Here is a 21,161-nt window from a genome sequence, read left to right on the forward strand (position 1 = left end):
TATTATCCCCACGTCCCAGACAAGGACCGGAGGTCTTACGCAGCTTGCGAATACTGAGTGTAATGTCACCCAGCTGAGGAGTGGTGGAGCTGATGTTAGAACTCACAGCTACCCGACTCCAGAGCCAGCTCGTGTCCTTCAGCCAGATGCTTGTGTCCTAGAACTGAGGGAAGACAAAAGACAAGCACAAAAGCAGGGAACAGGTGAGCACGCCAAGAGGAGACTTCTGGTCCTAAAGACAGTACTTGCAATCTAACCGTCGACCCCAAGACAGGGCGGGCCCTTCCTTCAGGGTCATTTCTGGTAGCCACATAACCTGGGATGGCAAGCACTACCTCCTTCCCGACTGGAGACTTTCCCCCACCATCTGGCTCCCTTTGAAATAAACAGAAGCTGTGTTTTCTCTTTCTGCAAATGCCCGGTATCCTCCAGAAGAGCCAGAGTTTTGGGTGCTGGACAAGGAAGGACCTCTCCTTCTAGGCTCTTCCTAGAGCAGATAGGAGCGACGGCTCTCTGAAGCCCCCCAGCCTCTGTGTTTTCATTTGGCATGTTGGAGTGTGAGCTGTCTGTTTACACTTTTATTCCCCCAGGGGTGGAGGACTCTCCTGGCCTCCTCCAGCCCAACAGCTGGCCCTACACTTGGGCATAGCTGAACGACTGTCCAAACATTCCATGAGTGCCCAGGTGCAGGCATTCTATACAGCTCATGCGTTCCACAAACCGCAGTGCCCAGGGTGTGCTAGGAGCTGGGAATACCACATGCTCCCTGTCCTTAGAGCTCAGCCTAGTTGGGAGATGGACAAGTGAGCCAATGATTACACTGCTTGATGATGGAGATGATGGCAGGGACCGCTGGAGCAGCAGGGGGTCCCAGCAGGTAAGGGGCATGGGAGGGAGGAATGGCAAGTCTGGGAGGGCTCTTTGGAGGAGGTGGGGACTGAGTCTTGCAGAAAAAGAGATCTTCAACTCCATCCACTTCGGGAGATTCTGGTAATCCCAGACTTGCAACCCATTTTGGGGAGATAACAATAGTTCATTCATTCATTTGAAAACCACGATTGCCTTCTCAGTGTGTGCCAGGCACTGTGCTGGTGTTCGGGAATTCAATGATATCTAAGACACAGTCTCTGCCTTCCGGAAGCTCCCAGTCTGATAAGAGCTGATAAACAAGCACACAATTACCCTACATCCGAAGAAACCAGTGCCAGGGCTTTCTGAGAGCTCGAGAGAAACGCTTCAGCTCACTTCACCTTCCCTCACATTACCCTGAGATGGAGTGGCCATCAGCACCATTTTACTGGCAACTTGCTGGGGAGATCTGCTACCTCTCCTCAGTGGTCCGCTCCACTCTCATTTCATACTAGCCCAGTCCCTGCACGAGGAAGGGGCTGAGGGTGGGTTTGCTGTCTGGGGTCGGGGTGGTGGGGGGTGGTGACCACACAGGGCCAGTAGGGGTCCTGGGCCTCGCCTGAGAAAGGGCAAATGGGTCAGGCTCCCTCCAGGCTACAGGTTGAGGGGCTGCTTCTCTAGTGTCTCCCCACAGGTGGGGCCGTGGGGAGGGGGGAAGGTAAAGGCCAATGGGGGTATGCTATCCTCTTGGGTGCCTCTGGCAGACCGGAATGCTACTCCTTCACTTCCTCACCTTCCTCCTGCTCCCTCCATCCTTTCTGCCTCCTCTCAGCTGTCTCCATCTCTCCCCTCCTCAGTTTCCTGCTGTCTCCACTTCTCCCCCATTACTTTTCCTCATCCTATCCTCCCTCCTTCTAACCCCTTTCCTTCTTCCCCACCCCCCACCCCTCCCACATTTTAATCTTTCCTCTTCTCCCTCCTCCCTCTCCTTTTCTCCTCCAAACTAATTGCTTAAGGGTTGAAGACCAGGTCGACTCATGAAAACCCTGATCCATCGCCATGGTGATGCTAATTCAAGCTGAGTTCAAAGGAAGTTGTTCCAGTTAAAACTAACAAGCTGGAGCCCAGTGCCAGGAGGCCCGAGCCCCGCAACCCGGACAAATAGGAAAAACAAACTCGCCAGCTTCTCACACTCCAACTCCCCTCCCTGCCCTCCCAGCGGCTTTCAGATCTGCCCCAGCTTGAAGGGAACCCGAGAGGTCATCTCGGGGAGCCCCGGTCTCCGGACCAGCCTCCACCCAAGGCACCTCACACAACGGCGGGAGTCTCTGTTGGAGACCCCCCCTGTGGAGTCGGGACACGCCCTGTCCCACCCGGAGGTTCTGGGGTTTAACCCCCTTGCTTTTGGACGGTTCCTTCCAGCACACAAACGCTTCCATTGCTTTCGAATAAGTGTGACTTTGAAAGTGCCAGGACTCTAGTAACACCGTATTCCTGAAGCACACTTCTGGGCCAGACGTGGCTCTAAGACTTTGCATGTAATTAGCTCATTACTTCTCACAGACGCCCATCCATGGGTGCTATTATGGTCCCTACTTCTCGGGGTCTCTGTGGCGGAGGACTCTCCTGGAGGATGAGCCTGCTAAGAATTTGAAGCCAGCTCAGCTGGGGTGTGGCTAGGTCAAGGGATGATACCGCAGGCCTGGAATGGGGGAGGGCTACGCAGTGGATCGTGTCCCCTCAAGAGACATGTTCAAGTCCCAGCTTCTGGTATGAGTAGATGTGACCTTATTTGGAAATGAAGTCTTCAAAGATGGGATCGGTTGAGATGAAGTCAAATTGGATTAGGGAGGACAGAGGGGAGACAGACGGAGGGGAGGAGGCCGTGGAGGCTGAGATTGGAGTGAGACACCTGAAGCCACGGAATGTCAGGGCCGGCCGCCGGCAAACCACCAGGAGCCAGGAGTCGGTGAGGGAGCTGCGCCCCCAGAGCGTTGCGAGGGAGCCTGGCTTTACTAATACCTCGAAGAACTGTGAGACGCTAAGTTTCTGTTGTTTTAAGCCACATAATTTGTGGTGCTTTATGGCAGCCCCAGGAAACTAAGACGGGGGAGATGCCTAAATTGCGCCATCCGGTTCTCCCAAAGGCGTTGAGAGGAGGGGCACAAAGCTCTAAGAATGGGTGGCATCTCCACAGTGTCTAGGCCAGCAGCGTCTCCCTCCTCTCCCGGGTTGGGGAGCTTTGGTGGACTTCGTGTCCTCTGCGCACTCCCTGGGAACTCGCCTTTCCCAGCCGTCCAGGAGGGAGGGTTCCGAGCCTCTGGACTCCAGAGTGAGGAAGTGACTCAGCATGGGGGCTGGGGAGGCCGAGGCCAGGCCTCCCACTCCCAGGAGGGCTTGCGCTGCTGCCTGCTGCGCTTTGTACTCAGCCCAGCCTCTTTCATCCCAGCTTCTCAAAGTTCCTTTCAAGCTGGAGGCAGCCCTGGGAGTTGGGTCATTATCTCAATTAACAGGAGAAAGCTGGGGCCCAAACCAGGTGGAGGCAACTTTCCCTCCAATTAGGCCTTGAGTCAGCTCATGGACTGAAGCTGAATTTCCTAAACCCCAGGCTTCTGGGCCAAACTCTGGGCCAGCAGGGCTCCTCTGCCATTGCCTGTCATTCCGGGTGGGGAAGATGAGGGTCCTGCACAAGCACCTGGAGGGTGTTGGCAGGGCTGGAATTTCCCAGGGGGAGGTGCAGTGGGTGCCCCCTCCCTGGTTGTTGCTAGTGGGGAACCTGCATCCCTTGTACTTTCCAAAGCAGGAGGGAGGAGGGAGAGGTTGAGTGAACAACAGTTGTCCGAGATTCTGGGAATAGTTCCAGTCAGCTTTGGTGGGGTGGGGTGGTGGTGCAGAATTTTCCATCTTGAGGAGAACATTACTAAGGCCTCAAGCCCTGGGGTCCCCGGAGCTGTTTGAGCCAACTCAACCCCACTGAGTTGCCCCTGTCCAGTGTTAGAATATTCATCTGTAGCAAATCAATCAAAGATTGTGGGGACTCCAGTGTTACAGGCAAAGAGGACAAACTTCTAAATTCCAGTTCAGGTGTTAGCTAGCTGTGCAAGTTTAGGTAATCAGTTTAACCTCTCTGAATGTCAATGGCCTCGCAGGCTCCTTGGCTCAGTTTCTAAGAACGCAGGAGCTTCTGCCCCTACTAATACCACCAGGAAGCAGAGAAGAATCACAGAGCAGGGGGCTTGGCAGGAGTTGTCTTCACCTCCCTGGAGGAACAAAGCACAAGGAAGTGACATGGAATGCTTCAGTCACACAGCCAGGACTAGAACCCAGCCAAGGAGAGGCCTTCAGAGGACGTCCGTCCCTGCCCTTGTGGGCATAAATGGAGCTTGCTGACTCAGGGTAGAGAGCGGCTAGGCTGTTGATCTCAGCATGTTGGGTGTCTGGATAAGAAAGGGAGTGTGAGGGTGGGGTGTCGTGGGGAAGCCGGGGGCACAGAAAGTCCAGACTGTTGCACAAGGAAGAGTGGGGGTGGGGGAAGGTCCATTTTAACGAGGCAGCCAAAGAGGAGAGGGGCTGACCCTCTCGACAGAAAACTTCCCACCCCCATGATGATGTGCCACACAGCAGGGATCAAAGCTGCCCTGTGCATCACTCCCTGGGAAAAGCAGAGCTGCACGGGGCCCACTAACGCCTGTGCTTTTCACAGGTCCTGCTTCATGTAGCTGCCTCGATCTCCTTCCATTCCCTGCCCACCACGCCCAGGTTATTTAGGAAGCTATCTGCTCCAACCCAATTGTTCTCTTCCACTCTGTCCCCTGCAGCTCCCATGGCAGCAGACTGTCCACCTCATCAATGCCAAGTGTTCCTCTCTGGCCCTTGATGCCTTCCCAGCTTCAGCTACTACCTCCATCTCCCTTTGTCCTACCAGTTCTGGACTCAGCTAAGCTTATCTACTCACTGACTTCTGTAAATGACTCTTCGTTTTGCCCTAGACCTTCACATAGGCCGGTAGAATGAGTGCAACAGGCCTGGCCCTTTCCCCACCCTGGATCTTTCCGAAATTTTCTAGCAGATTAACCCCTTCCATGGGTCCCTGTAAGTGTCAGCCTTCTTTCTCTCGGCTGCTGCCTCTACCATGTGCCTTAGAGAAGCCCAGCTGACACCAGTCTGAGTCTCAGGCCTGCCCATCCCTGGATGTTGGGCATTGGCGCTGTATGCCCAGGAGCTGGGGTGAGGGGAGAGAAGGAAGCACAGCCGAATAGAGGCAGCTGGGAGAGTCATCTCGCCAAGTCTGGAGGACACATTAGGGAGGTGATGGATGGAAAGGATTCTTATGAGAGGGGGGAGTTGGGCTTGGTATCAAAATCGTAAGGAGAAAAGAATTTGAACTTTCTTCTGGGGTTTGTGAGTTCTAGAGAATGGTTTCTTCAACATGACTTCTCAGATCTTTATCTGCAGTTCTCATCATTTTCCCATTAGGGCCCCTCCACTGCCTCCCTCTGCTCATAGTCCCCAAATTCCCCCTCTTCTCCGGCCTCTGGTTCAACATTTTCCTTTTGCTTTTTGTGGCCTTTGGATACGCATTCATTCCCTTCTTTTACAGATGACAAAAAAATGAAACTTAGAAAGGTCTGGAGATTTAATTACAGACCCACAGCCAGTAATGTTCCAGCTGGGAAACTAACCAGGTCCACCCGGCTCCGAAGCCTGTGCTCAACCCATTACACCTCCACATGATGTGCACGGTGTTTGTGTGTGGTGTGGCACGTGCACGTGTGTGCGCGCATGTGTGCAGTATGTGTGTATGTGCATGTGTAGGTGGATGTGGTTTATATGTGTGGGCGTTGATGATTTCCAAGAAGTCCTTAGGGGATTATTTACTAGTCTCTCTTGCATCCTGTCTCCTCCTTTTCCTTCCTTCTTCCCTTCCCTCTCTTCTCTCCCTTCTCTTCCTCTTCTTTTTCCTGGAAGGAAAAGAGAGATGCAGTGGGCTGTCTTTGTTTGTAAAATGCTTTCTTTCCAGGTCTCAGATGATCAGAAATCTGGTGTTTATCTCTTCACATCTTTAGGACTCCCAGTGTCTAGCCCTTTCTCAAGAAGAGGGAGGTGGCTTTGTACATGGCAGCCGGCAGCATGGCAGCCGGCTTAGTACCAGTGGTGGCTTCTAGGTGAAAATGTAAAGATGTTGAAAAAAGGTAAGGTGAAGAGAGCAGGAGGTCAGGGTGCTTGTGTTCCAGGCCTGACTCTAACTCCTACCAATTGTATGACTTTGGACACATTTCCAAACTTCAGTTTCTCTAACTGTACAATGCAGATAGCAGTATTATCACCCTGCCAAGAGTGTTGGATTAGGAGACATGATGCATGCGAAAATGCTTGGTAAACTCTAAAGGCTCAAATCACTCATCAGTGTCATCTGGGTATACGAGGGATACTTGGACACATCCCCCTACCATTCTGAAGGCCATGTCATGAGAACAGCCATAAGAGGTCAGAGCCATGCTCTAGATGCATGGACCATTCTCAGTGAAGATTCTTATTATGGCAGGAGGAACTACCTGGATTCTCTCCAGCATTATCAGGAGGATATTATGAATCAGAAAGAGTCTGATTATAGTCACTCCAGATGCTGAGAGCACTTAGCAACTAATGTGGTGACTCATACTTCAAGCCAAGCTCGAGAATGAGCGATGCTTCTTAGATGATTAAATGCTGGGGTTATTGTTTTACAAGGGTCAGGGTCAAACTCAAGGTAATAGGAGAAAGAACTCTTCCTCAGAGGAGACCAGACTGTGTTGGTTTTGGGGACAGGATGAGTGCTCACCATGGAGGGAGGTGTGCTTGCTCCTTGGCCAATGGGGAAAGCAGCCACAGCTCTTCTGGTGGGAGAATGAGTGAACCAGGAGGCCACCATCACTCTCCTGGGTCAGCATCTGCTCTATGAGTGTCTGTGCAAACTCTCGAGTATGAATAAGGAGGCAGCACCTCCTATCTCTTCATGGGCAACAAAGGGGTAGAGGCACTGGCCCAAGGAACTTGAAGGAAGGGACTTTAGGAAAAGGATGGGAACTTGAAGAGAGAGACAAAGAGATCTGGAGGCACATGGAACTGAACTCTGTCTCAAAGCCAATGTCTGTAGGGTCTGCCTTCTTTATTGGTACTTGGGAGTGAGCAAGTTAGATAAAACTTTTTCACCTTTGTTTTTTCCAATGCTGTGCTGCTCTGTTATGATATGATTATTGAGTATAATGAGCATATTATATACATTGTTCATTTTAATTCTCTATGTTTGTCCTGGGCCACACTCTCCAGGAAGGAGGTGCTCAGAAGAAGGCAGAGCTCCTCCACCCCAATGACCTTGCAGAGGGTCTAGCTGGAATGGAACTGGAGAGGCTTTGGCCTTGATGGATGCCCATGTACAGTCACCATGGTTCCTGGCAGTAGAGTGATCCAGGGCCCAGGAGTGGTGGAAATGGCCACCCCTTCCAAGAATGAGAGATGGTAAGACGTAGTTCCCTGAGGGCCACTCACAGGTTGGCCTGGAGTAACTTTTGAGAAACCTGAGTTATACCTTAGGCTCAGGGTGTAGACACAAAGATTCCTGAACACCCACTCTGTCTGTAGATACTTGGGTTGGAAACAGACCCAGCCCATCTTTTCATCCACCCTCCCTCCTTCAGACAGGAATGACTAACTCTTTTTTTTTTTTTTTTAACATTTTTTATTGTGTAATGAACATATATGCAAAAAAGCAATGAATTTCAAAGAACATTGTAATATGTAGTTATAGAACAGATTTCAGAGTTTGGGGTAGGTTACAGTTCCGCAATTTCAGGTTTTTCCTTCTAGCTTCTCCAAGACACTGGAGACTAAAAGAAATATCTATAGTGATTCAGCAATCATGCTCATTTGTTAAATACTGTCTGCTCTGTTATAACTCCTCCTTCTTTTATCTTTCTCCAAATCTTTAGGGGTATTTGGACGATGGCCATTCTAACTTTTTAATGTTGGAAATGGGTGTCAATAATATGGGATAAGGGGATAGAACTAGTTAATGTTCTTGGAAAGACTGGCCCCTCTGGGTTTCAGGTCTTATCTGGCCTTGGAACCAAGGACTGACTAACTTCTGACATAGTTTGCTTCCTATCCCTTATATTTCCAGGGATCATGACACTACATGCTCCTTCAATACTCCACTCAACTACCCATCCCTCCACTCACCCATTCATCTATCACTGATTGAAAGAAGAGTTAGACAGGGTTTCTTCCCTTTAAGAATTCATGGTATATTCTTCCAGGGATTCTAATGTCTAACCAACAGGGAAAACTTCTAATGTCTAACTAAATGTCTAATCTAATCTCATGTCTAATCTAAATTCTTCATATTGCCCATAAAGATAAAGGTAAAACAGTGTCACTTATTCATTCCTTCATACATATATGAATGATTCATGCACTCTGCAAATATTTTAGAGTGCTACCTCTGTTCTGGGTATATCAGGAGATGCCCCTCTCTTTTGGATATACTGCTTACCTTTCAAGCTCACTAGGTAAATTCTATTGCTGGGAAATGAACCAGCATTAAAAATGTGATCAAGAAAGGTTAATTTATGATTACATATTTGGGGAAAAAAAATGGACCTCCCTGAACTCCTGCCAGTTAAGGAGCTCAAAGTATCTAAGAGCCTGATCATTTCCCAGGGGGAGCAATTGCCTGTTGAGTGTTTCATCCCCACTGGCATAGGGAAGGCGCCAAAGAATTTCTAATTCTTGCCATGAAACCTTTTCCAAAGCAGCAGGTCAGCAAGCTGGCCTCTTTTGCTTCTGTCTGAACCTGCTTCCCAGCCCTTCCCCTGGATCTCCATTCCCCGGGCCCCCCCTTGGATCCTTTCAGCTTCTATATCTTCTTCTAGAAGGGAAGGGGGAAGGAGGGAGGGGGAGAATGTGGGCTGAGGAAAGGGCCAGAGATGCCCCATGAACTCTAAATCTCTTGATTCATCAAAGGGGTTCTAGGAGGTTGCTGGAATGAGTGGGGGTGGAGAGGAGAGGAGAGGGTGTTCGTCGGGCTGTGAAAGACCCAGAACTCTCATTAATGTCTGACACCTCCAATAAAAGCTGCATATTCCCCAAAAGCGATTTTTTAAAATCCTAGACTCTTTGAAGCTTGGTGTTTAACTGCCACTCCTTCCATACATTTAATAGGAAACCAAGCCCCTTGTCTGGCTCACAAGGCTTGCAAACCGGGCAACTTCTCCCTTCCGAGTATCTGAGGTCCCTGTAGAGGGTCCCTTGAGAAACCCTTGAGGTTTCTTGCGTCTGTGCATGTGTTGGAAACTAGGTTTATGGGCTGGAGCGGGTCAGAGCTAGGTGGGAAGGGGGCAAGAATAAGACTGGAAGTGGGAGGCAGATAGAGTTGAGAATTGTGGCTGAGCCCAAGCAGTTATTTTTCTAGATTGGCTTCTTTTTAAATTAATTTTTCCTTCATTTAACTAAAAAGTAGCACATGCACATGCTAAAACAAGAATATATTGAAAAGTAAGTTACCCTTTATTGTAGAGACCACATCTTTCCCAAACTGGAAGCAACTACTATTTTCAGCTTTTTGTGTATTGTTCAGAAATTTTCTATGCATTGTATGCATCTGTGTTTTTGGTCATAAACAGGAACATATTATACACACTGTCAATATATAACTTGTTCGTGACAATATATCTCAGAAAGCTTTCTATAATTACAGGTATAAACCTACCCCATTCTTTCCCTGGTTTTCTATAATGTAGATGTACCATAATTTATTTACTGCATCTCCAATGATTGACATTTAGATGACTATGAGTCTTCTGTTAATACAAAGTTACAATGGACAGTTTTATGCATACACATATGTGCAAATATAACTGAGGGATATATTCCTAGAAGAGGAATTGCTGGGTCATAAATACGTACCTTAAGTTTGATAGACATTGTTCAGGTTGTTTTCTGACTAGTCAACGTGTATCCAGAAGGGAAGGGATCGGGGTGGAGAATCGGTGTCAACTCTCCATCCCTGCTCCCTCTGTCTGCCCCTTCTCCCCCCAGGGAAGAATAAGATGCAATGGTGGGGATAATTTCCCCATGGGATGACTGAAAAATCCTGTTTGGTGCTGGGATGCACGAAGTAGCCACCCCTACCTCCTGCCCCCCAGTGGTCCCTGCTCCTAATGATGTTTGCCAAGGGTGAGCATGGCTGAGCAGGTTTGCATTCCCAGAATGCAGAGGGACTGCAGAGGAACTAGGAGGGCAGGGGGTGTCAGGCAGGGCTCCTCCACAAAGCAGAGAAGCCAGCGCTCAGGGGGAGCTTCACGGAGATTCCCAGCTCTGTTCAAGAAACTGCAATAATGGTGCAATCATTTGAGTCACGCTTTTGGCTTTCCAAAGATTTTTGCAATCGAAATCTCATTCTGTTTCAGCTGAGGGGGTTTAAGCAGATATTGTGGGTCAGTTGAGGAAACAGATGCAGAGAGGCTGTATGATGGAGTATGGCCATGAAAAGGTTCAAGTTCAAGCATCCAGATCTGTTAGCTGTATGGCCTTGGGCCTCGGTTGAAGGGTTTGGACAGGGTGGTCTCCAAGCCCCTCAGCACCCAAGGGTGTGATGTGACGAATGCTCAAGGTCCTGCAGTTGGTTTGGGTGTGGAGCTGGGTTGGGAAGTGGCCAGGGTCAACTGGCTGGCTGTTCACCATTCCCTATGTTGAATGGCAGTGCACCCATTATGCAGCAGCTGCAGGCTGGGACCACTGTCCTTCTTAGCTCCTGCAGCGTGAGCAGAGGCTCCCCTCCAGGCAGTGGTGCATTCTCCCAGACTACTCCCAGATTTTGGTAGGGGGGTGTGGAGATGGGGGTCTGTATTGCAGGCAGGAAGGCAGAGTGGTGGCTGGAGCAAATGGGATCAGTCCAGCTTGCTAGGGAAGAGGTCCCCAACCCCAACCTCATTCAGAGACACAGTGGTGAGAGCTCCCTCTGCCCCATTAAAGCCTTATAACCCATGCCATTTGTCCCCCATAAAACCAGCTCATCTCCAGTCTCATTCTTCAGCTGGCCTAGAGGCCTAATCAAAGCCAGATCCCCCTCTGGCCTCCTCCTTCCCTTCTGTTAATAGCCTTCAGCCCCCTTAACCCCTTCATGCCTTGCTTCTTATTCCTCCCCAGGATCTCTCTTCTGCTGCCCTTTCAACCCTAGACTAGGGTCAGATAAAGGAGACCATCCCGAAGCCAAACATGACTGCATGGGACTATTTCTAGGTTAGGATCCAGAGACCTGGGCTTCTCTCTTGGTGCCACTTCTGACCTGCTGTGAGGCTTTGGGCAAGTCCTGTTGCCTTTCTAGGCCTTAGTTACCCTGCCTTTGGCAATCGACATTCATGTTGCCATACAGAGCCTACAAATGGCTTTTCACCTACGTGGTCTCATTTAATCTTTCAAAAGGAGATAATTACGCCTATTCTAATCACCCCCACAGAGAGAGACGTTCATGAGCTTGTGGGTTGTGAAGAATAAGAAGGATTCAGAGATCGCCAGCTACTATGCAGCCTGGGGAACCCCCCACCCCCACCCCGGCACGGTGGGGGGGGCATAAGCCCACCTCAGAGGGTGCAGGATTTCACGGAAAGCTCCTTTGCACCCTGTAATATATACACGTTGCAAAGGAGGGGGAGGGGCTTGGAGGGCTTGCATTGCTTGAGGACGTGAGGCATTGCTTGAGGCTCCTGACAAAGTGTGTGCGTGTGTGCGAGGGGCGCAAGGAGGGGGAGGGGCTTGGAGGAGGACAGGGAGGCCACTCCGGAGCCCAAGGGATTGGAGCCCACGTGGAAGGGGATACCCACTCCAGGCCACTCAGCTCAGCCCAGCCCCACAAGGCTGAGGAGTGGGGAGCGGGCAGGGAAGTGCACCCCTTGGCTCACCTGCACAGCCAACAGAACAGGAGGAAACAGGCTAATCAGTTAGCAGGAGGTAAACATTGAGGCCAGACCCTCAGAAGGGCTGTGCCAGGGGTAGCTGGGCCTGGGGTGGCTTCTTGCGCAGGGGTGTGGAGACACCCGGTGGCCAGAGTGAGGAACCACAGTGTGGTTCCCTAAGGAGGGTGATGGGGGAAAAAATGGAAATGAATCTTATTTAATAGTTTAATAGTTCCCACCTATGCTAAACACGGACCTTCCGTGGATGATCACATTTACTCTTCAGATAGTTCTGGAAAGTAGATATTCCAATGCCTCCTTCCCATTCTGGCACTGTCTCCATTCCAGCTCAGCTGTGATCTTGGCAAGTTAAGTAACCCCGCTGAACCTCAGTTTTCCGCATCTGTGAAATGGGTACTTCATAGGGTTGTTGTGGAGGTGGGGGTAAAATGCTTATCTCATGGCCTGGCAGGCAATGAGAGCCAAATAAAGTTTGGTAGGATCTGTCCATAGAGAGCTCACGTCTTGCCCCACGTCGCATAGCTAGTAAGGACCTACTGCAGTGTTTGAACCTGGGGTTATTGAACTGAATGTGGCAATTTTCTCATTCCCCCCAAAAGCAGAGTTGAGTGTTCCCACGCCCCTGAGAGCAGAGTTCCCACAGCACATTAGTGTGGCAAGAGTGAGTTACAGGAGTATCAATGAGATAGGGATGACCCAGGGCCTCTGCCCCCCCACCCCCGACATAGCCACCTGCTGTGAAGAGGACTGACCCCGAGAGGAGGCTGAGCCGTGCTGTGTCTGGGGCCTTCCAGGCACCCAGAGTTCAACAGCGCAGAAGGCCCCATAACAGCTGCTACTGCTACCACCACTTGGAGGGCACCAAGCACCAACAAGCCGGTTCCTTTTTTGGTCTGCTCTGATCTTCGGTGGGCAGGAGGGTGAGTAGAGGTGAGGGCTGTCTGTCCGTGGTGGGCTCCCTGCCCGGGATCTGGCTATTCAAAGCCCATAAAGTGCAGGCTGCTCCTGTAAGCAGCTCATTTTTATGAAATTTGCTCACTTACTAGCTGTGTGGTCCTGGGCAGGTAAGCTCTCTGGGACCCTGGTTTCGTCTTCAGGAAACTGCAAATAACAAATGCCCACTTGAGAGGTCACTTGTGAGCAGTACATGAGCTCATATGCTCATTCCACAAATCTTTGCGGAGTGCTTTTGCTCTGTGCTGGGCAGCGGCTGGCATCAGGGATGGGAAATGAATTCACAGGACGAGGTGCCTGCAGAAGGGGAAGGGCCGCAGGAGCAGGGGAACAGATCCAGAGACCGAAAACTTGACAGTGGATGCACCAACCTGTTCCGGAACCCAACACAGAACTCCAGCTGGACCGCTCTTTATCCTTCCGGCCACTTGGTGTATTTCGTTAACAGCTCTCTGCCTCTTTGCTCGGCTGTGGTCCTGCTCTGGTGCCTCGAGTTCAGGAAGCACCAAACTCAGGCTTGCATTCCTCCGCTGCGGGGAACCTGTGGGCGGACATGAAGCCCCTTCCTCCTTTGCGCATGAAACAGGGTTTTGTGGCAGGCGGGAAGCAGCCATCAAAGCGGAGCGAGCTGGGGCAGGTCTGGGAGGGTGCAGTGACTCCACACAGCTGGCTTCCCACGGCTCCCACGCCGGCCGCCGCCACCGCACCGCCCAGCCTCTCCACGAGGGGGCGCGCCGCCCCCTGGGCCCCCTCTTTCGTTTCCGGTCTTTCCACCTTTCCCTTCAATGATAAGGACCACTAGCCGTTTTAGGAAGTGCTTTCGCTTGAGTTGACTCATTTGATCTGCCTCAACAAACTAAGCAGGTACTAAGGATGTTCCTCAGACCTGCTGAGTGAATAGCTAGTTCATTCATTCATTCATTCATCCAACAATCGCCTCCTTGGTGCTAAGCTCCGTTCGTGCAATGGCCCAGGCCTTTGTAGGGCTTTGGACCCCAGTCTTTCTCCAGCAGAGCACACTCAAAACAAGTGGGCTTCTTATTTCTAGTTATGTTTGCAGTCCAGTCCTGCCTTTCTGAATACACCTGGCTACTGTGATACAACAGAGATGTTTCCAAATCTTTCAGCTTCATGTTTATGGACAATTTCTTGGGTCACTTTTACACCCTTTCTTTGCATGAATTTTGCTACCCAGTTTAACTCTCGGACCCTGGAGGATTCCCTCTACCCCAGTTACTGGCAACAACCACCGCTACCCGGGCCTTATGGCCAGGATCACCACCCACCACTCTCACCAAATGCCAACAACAATTAAGAGGGCTTATTATTTGTGAACTTCACAATTTGCAAAGTACTATTAAGCTTCTATCTGACATTCAGAATAATACCACAAGACTATGAATTATCATTTAAATATACACATAAGAAATTGAAGTATATCAGATCTCATAACTATTAAGTGGCAGATTCAGGACTTAAATTCAGCACTTAACTCCAGCCCCAAAGCTGTGCGCTTTGTAGCTTCCCTCTCTGCCTCCCCAGGAGTCAGTGTAAACAACAGGTGCCTGCTGTGTCCAGGTCACTGCATCCCCACCACACTGGTCTCCTCCAGCATCTGTGTGAACCAGCATATCAGGCTAGGATATGCTGATGGTTGAAGAAAAAAGACAAGAGTAATTTGTGAACGGACAGTCAGTAAAGTGCCTGCACCTCACACAAGATCCAGAGCACCGAGTTTGTAGGATGAGAAGAAGGAGAAGGATGGAGACATTTCAGGATAGAAAAAATCAGGGAAGTTCCCCGACCATTCAATTGTGGCAAGAGCTTGAATATTGAAGTTGATTATTAGTCAGATGTCTTTGGACCAGTTACATCATGTTTTTTTCCTGCACCTCAGTTTCCCACCATTTGAAAAAGGACAATAAAGTTCTGGGTTAAATAACCCTCTTCCCTGATAACAACTATAAAATCTGGACAAGATAATTGAAAAAAAAAAGCAACACAATTGTTTGAGAATAGCTAAAAGTAGGCAGAAACTGAAATGATGTCTACCCCTGATAAAATAAACTGCAAGGAATGAGATTTGTGAATTTCCAGCTTTTCTTTTTATGAGGGCATACCTCAATACCTATGTGAGTCCAGCAGTGGGATGTACAGCCTTAATAGGTTGGGGTCAATGTAGGGCAGAACAACAAGAAAATTGGTGTGGGGATCATGAAAAGGAGGGAACTGAAGGGGGGGGGTCCCAAAACCTGTATATAAAATCCACTCAAGGCCTTGGCTGATTACTAAACTATTAAGCTAAACTATCGAAAAAATGAGAGAGCCTCCAGGCAGTCTGACAAAAAAAGTAGCAGCTCAAAGTTGCAAGAATGGAGCAAGATTTCAGATGTTGCTAACACAGGGGAGTCATAGTTTGCAGTTTGAGTCCAGCCAAGTTAGCTTCCAGTTAGAATAAAAATTACTCTTCGGAGAAATATAGCAGAATCCAAAGTCTCTACAACATATTCATAATGTCCAGTATCTAATCAGAAATTGCTATGCATTAAACGATACTGGAAAATATGGTCCAGAATCACTAAAAATGTGGTCAATTGACTTCAACCCCAAGATGATCCAGATTCTGTGATTAGCAAAGATTTTCAAGCAGCTGTCATAGTATGTTTGAGAACTTAAGGGAAAATGGATGGATTATGAATGGACAGATGGAGAATCTTAGCAGATAAAAACCACTATACAGAAAGGTCTGAGTGGAAATTCTAGAGCTGAAAATATTAAAAACTGAAATAAAAGGTTTATTCGGTGGCCTTACAAGTAGTTTGGAAATGGCTGGAAACAGAACCAGTGAATTTGTTGATAGGCCAATAGAAATGATTTTTATTTAAAAGGGCTAAGAGAAAAATATTAAGGAAAAACAAAGTGCCCCTGAGAGACCCGGGTGGGGGGACAGGGGGCAACATTAAGTAGTCCAGCATGAATATAACTGGAGCACCAGAAGGAAGAGAGAGAGAGAAAATGGGGCAGGAAAAACATTTAAAGACGTAGTGGCCAAACCCTTCACAAATTGGGTGCAAGATGTCAACTTAGAGATCTGGGGAGCTCAGTGAACCTCAAGCTCGACCAATACATGGAAAATTACACTTGGGCACGTGATGAGCAAACAGCCGAAATCCAAGAATAAAGAGAATATACCAAAAGCATCCTGGGAGGAGCAACAACGAGCCAACTTCTCAGAAGAGGTGACGTGGGCAGAACATAAGTGAACAGCATCTTTAAAATGCTGAAAAGAAAAAAAAAACCCTGTCAACTGAGACTTTCTTTTTCTTATTTTTATTTTTAGGGATGGAAACAGGGAAGAAAAAGAAATAGAAAAAGAGAGACGGAGAAAGAGAAAGAAAAAGAGAGGAGAGGAGAAAGGAGAGAGGATGGAGAGAAGAAGGGGGAAGGAGGGAAGGTAATGTGGGCAGGAGAGCACCACACTCCCCACCTGTCCCCAAATTCTTCATCCAGAGCAAAACATCAGAGAAGTTACACTGACTTTCTGTCTGGGAGCTGATCACTTCTTGGTCTGTTATTCAGAGCAACTCGTTTGGCTCACCCGAGCCTTGACATTGTCACCTTTACGAGTCAAAATATCAAGATTATATAGTATCTATCTTTTTGTGTCTGGTTTATTAACTGAGACTTTTAGCATCAGCAAAGTTATCTTCAAAAGTGAGGGCAAAAGCAATACACACAATATTAAAAATTAAGAGAATTAATTACCAGCACACCTTGAACTAAGGTACAAGAAATGTTAAAGGGAGTTTTTCAGGCTGAAGGAAAGTGACAACCAGAGGACAACTCAGATTTACAGGAAAAAATAAAGATAATTAAAAAAAATGAGAACTGTGCGGCTTAATATAAAAGGCTATATGTATTTGTCTTTTCTTCTCTTAAGTTCTTGAAAAGATATAGTATTAGTTAAAGCAAAAATTATGACACCATACGAGGGGCTTATTACACATGTGACAAAACATGCAAAGTATGAGGGTTAATATAAATGGAACTATCCTGTTGCAAGGTTCCTGCATTTTATGTGAAACAGTACAATATTAACTCTAAGTACATTGTGATAAGTTAAAGATGCAAATAATAATGCCTGGAACAACGCCTAAAAAATACAAAGAAATATAGCTAAGAGACCAGTAGAGGAATCAAAATAGAACTGAAAAAATATTTGATTAATCCCAAAGAAGTCAGGAAAGGAAGAACAAACAAACAAGAAAATAAATGAGATAAAGAGAAAATGAATAGGGAGACAACAGACATAAATTCTCTCTCTCAATAATTGCATGAAATGTAAATGAATTAAACATTTAAATTAAAAGATGAATTGTCTGACGGATAAAAAAGCAGGACCCAGGTACATGCTGGCTTTAAGAGATGCACTTAAAATACAAAGTCACAAGTAGTTTCAAGGTAAAATGATGGAAAAAGATACATCATTCATGATGGTTAGTTTTATGTGTCAACTTTGCTAGACTATAGTGCCCAGTTATTTAATTGGACACTAATCTAGATGTTGCTGTGAAGGTATCACATAGACGTGGTTGACATCTTCAATCAGTTAACTTTAAGTGAAGGGTATTATCTTTGATTAGGTGGGTGGGCTTCATCCAATCGGTTGAAAGGTCTTAACAGCAAAACTGAGGCTTTCTAGAAGAAGAAATTGGACATGTGGACCACAGCTTCCATTTCCAGCCTGCTGGTTTTGTTCTAAACATACTAGACTTGCCTGACCCAGAACTGCATAAGCCAATCCTTGAAATGGATGCTATATATAGCTTTATATATATATAAAACCTACTGGTTCTGGTTCTCTATAGAACACTGAGTGGTACACCATTCGAAGACAATTCATAAGAAAGCTGGAGTAACTGTATTAATACAGACAAAATAGACTTTAAGACATGGAATATTACCAGAAATAAGAGGGGTATTTTATAATGATGAAAGAGTCAATATGTTAAGAGGCCATAACATTATAAATCAATACACTCCTAAATAGAGCTTCAAATAATGGAAACAGAAACTGTTTCCATTAATAGAGAAATTCTCCATAAATAGAGAAATGGACACATTCACAAACATAGTTGTAGGTTTCTTTATCTTGGTAATTGATAAAGCAACTGGACTCTAAGCTCAGTTAGAATTTAGAAGATCTAAATGACATTATTGACTTCCTCGACTGAATGACATTGATAGGAAACCCACAACACCTGCTGAACACACATTTTCACCAACTGCACATGGACCATTCACCAAGAGGGACCACATGCTAAACCAAATAAGTCTCAATAAATTTCCAAAGAATGAAATGTTACAGAATGTATTTTTTGAACATAATGGCAATATATTAGAAATCAAGAGGATATTTAGAAAATTTCCAAATATTTGGAAATTAAATAATACAATTTAAAATAACTCATGGGTCAAAGTAAAGCTAAAAGGGAAATTTAAAAATATTTTGAAGAGACTAGGAATGAAAATACAGCAGATGAAATTTTGTAGGATGCAGCTAATGCAGTAATTAGAAGGAATTTGTAGTTTTAAATAATTCTATTAATAAAGAAGAGAGAATTAAAATTATCATCAAATTTTCATCTTCAAAAGATAGAATGACATTAGAAAATTAAAGTGAAAATAAATAGAAGGAAGGCACTAATAAAGACAAGAGCAGAATGAATAAAATAGAAAACAAACTATAGAAGAACAACAAGCCCAAAAGTTGTTTTTTTAAAATAATAATAAAATTGATTAACTTCTAGCAAGATCTGTCAGGAAAAAGACAGAGAAAACGCCAGTTATGGTGTGTGTGTGTGTGTGTGTACAGGGGTAGATTTCTACAGTAGTAGAAATCTCGCCTGCCATACAGGAGACCCGGGTTCAATTCCCAGCTCATGCCCTCTCCCCATCCCCCAACCAAGAAACAAACAACAAACAAAAAAAGCAAACAAACAAAAAATTTCAACAACATTATTTTCCCATGTGAGTATCCTATGGGAAAATGGAATAGTTACATGGAAAAATAATGAAATGTGACCCCACCATACAGTATACAAAAAAAGAAAGAAAGAAAGATGCCAATTACCAATATCTGGAATAATTGAAGTAACATCACCACAGATCCTATGGAATATGAAAAGAATTATAAGAGAACATTATGAACAACTTTATGCCAAAAAATTTGGCCATCTAGATGAAATGAACAAATATCTTGCAAAACACAACTTACCAAAACAGACACAAAATGGAATAGAAAATCTAAGTAGTTACATCTAACCAATAAATTGAATTTAAATAAAATTTCTCTAGAAAGGAAACTCTAGGCCCAGATGATTTCACTGGTGAGTCTATCAATCATGTAAGGAAGAAATAATACCAATACTACGCAAAGTCTTTCAGAAAACACATCAAGAAAGAACACATCTCAGCTCTTTTCATGGACCCAACATTACTCTGAGACCAAAATTTAACAGAAACATCAAAGAAAAGAAAATTAAAGACCAATATCTCTCATAGACATATACACAAAAAACCTTAATGAAATATTTGTAAATTGAATCCAACAATATATAAAAAAACCATGTCTTACTAAATGAAGTTTGTTCATTTCATATTTGTAAATCAATCATTGCAGTCCACATTTATAAAATAAAGCAGAAAAATTCATGTGATTATCTCAATAAATGCACAAAAAAATTAACAAAGTTCCATCTATTTATGAAAAAACTCAGAAAAATAGGAAAACAAGGGATTCTTCCAATTTAATAAAGGACATTGTGAAAAACCTACAGCTAACATCATCCTTACTGGGGAAAGACAACTATTTTCCCAAAAGATAAAAAAGGGGAAAGATGTCTACTTTTACCACTTCTATTAAATATAATTTTGAAGATCATAGCCACTACAACAAGGTAAAAAAAAGAAATGAAAGACATAAATACTGGAAAGAAAGAACTAAAACACTATGTATTCACTGACATGATAGTCCATGTGGATAAAAACCTTACTGGAATTACTAGGTGAATTCAGCAATGTTGCAGGATACAAAATCAGTATACACAGTTAAATGGTCTTTCTACACACTAACAGCAAACAATTGGAAAATAAACATTTCCAACTACAATAGCATTATAAATTTAAAAAATGCAAGAACTGCGCACTGAAAAATGCAAAATACTGGTTGAGTAATATTAAAGAAGACCTAAATAAATGGAGAGGTATAGCATATTTATGAATTGAAAACTTAATATTGATAAAATGTAATTTTTTGCCAAATCAATCTATAGATTAAATGTAATTCCAATCATAATCTCAGAAAGCTTTTCTTTTTGATAACACTTTATAAGCTTATCCTAAAGATTATATTGAAGTACAATGACCAAAAGAATTCTGAAAACGAAAGCAAAACTGAAGAGTTTATATCAGATTATTTTAAGGTTTACTATAAAGCAACAGCAAACAAGATAGTGTTGTATTGGCATTAGGACAGACAAATACATCAATGAAACAGAATACCAATTCTAGAAATAGACTTTCACTCACAAGGTTAATTGATTTTGGACACAAGTGCCAAGGAAATTCTATGAAAAAAAGAAAATCTTTTCAAAAAGTGGTGTTGAAACAGATGGATATCCTTATGGAAAAATAATGAACTTCAAGCCCTTAACCTTACAAACTATGTAAAAAATTAATTGAAATTAACCTAAATATAGCTGCTGAAATTATGAAGTTTTTTTTGTTTGTTTTACTTTTTCATTGCACAGTATAGCATATAGACAAAGCAAAGAAAGAAAAATGCAATAGTTTCATGGGCTACTATACAATCCTCTCAAATTTTTTCCTTCTAGCTACTCCAGAATATAGGAGACTAGAAGGCTTAAATATTTTTTACTCATCACAATGGAATTTTCTCCTTATCTTTGTGAAAAATAACAAATATACAAAAAAGCAATACATTTCAAAGCACAGCACCACAATTAGTTATTTCAGAGTTAACATAGGTTACAATTCCACAATTTTAGGTTTTTACTTCTAGCTGCTCTAAGATATTGGAGACTAAAAGAGATACCAATTTTACGATTCAGCATTCATATTCATTTGTTAAATCCTATCTTCTCTGTATAACACCATCATCACCATCATTTTTCCATCCCTCTCTTTAAGGGGTGTTTGGGCTATGGCCATTCTAAATTTTTCATATTGGAAGGGTCTGTCACAAATATAGGGTAGGGAGATGGAATTATCTGATGTTCTGGAGAGGCTGGACCCTCTAGGTTTTAGGATTTATCTGGACCAGGGACCCATTTGGAGGTTGTAAATTTCTGGAAAGTTACTCAGTGCATGGAACCCGTGTGGAAC

Source organism: Tamandua tetradactyla, chromosome 8 (genome assembly GCF_023851605.1).
Source record: "Tamandua tetradactyla isolate mTamTet1 chromosome 8, mTamTet1.pri, whole genome shotgun sequence".
NCBI lineage: Eukaryota > Metazoa > Chordata > Mammalia > Pilosa > Myrmecophagidae > Tamandua > Tamandua tetradactyla.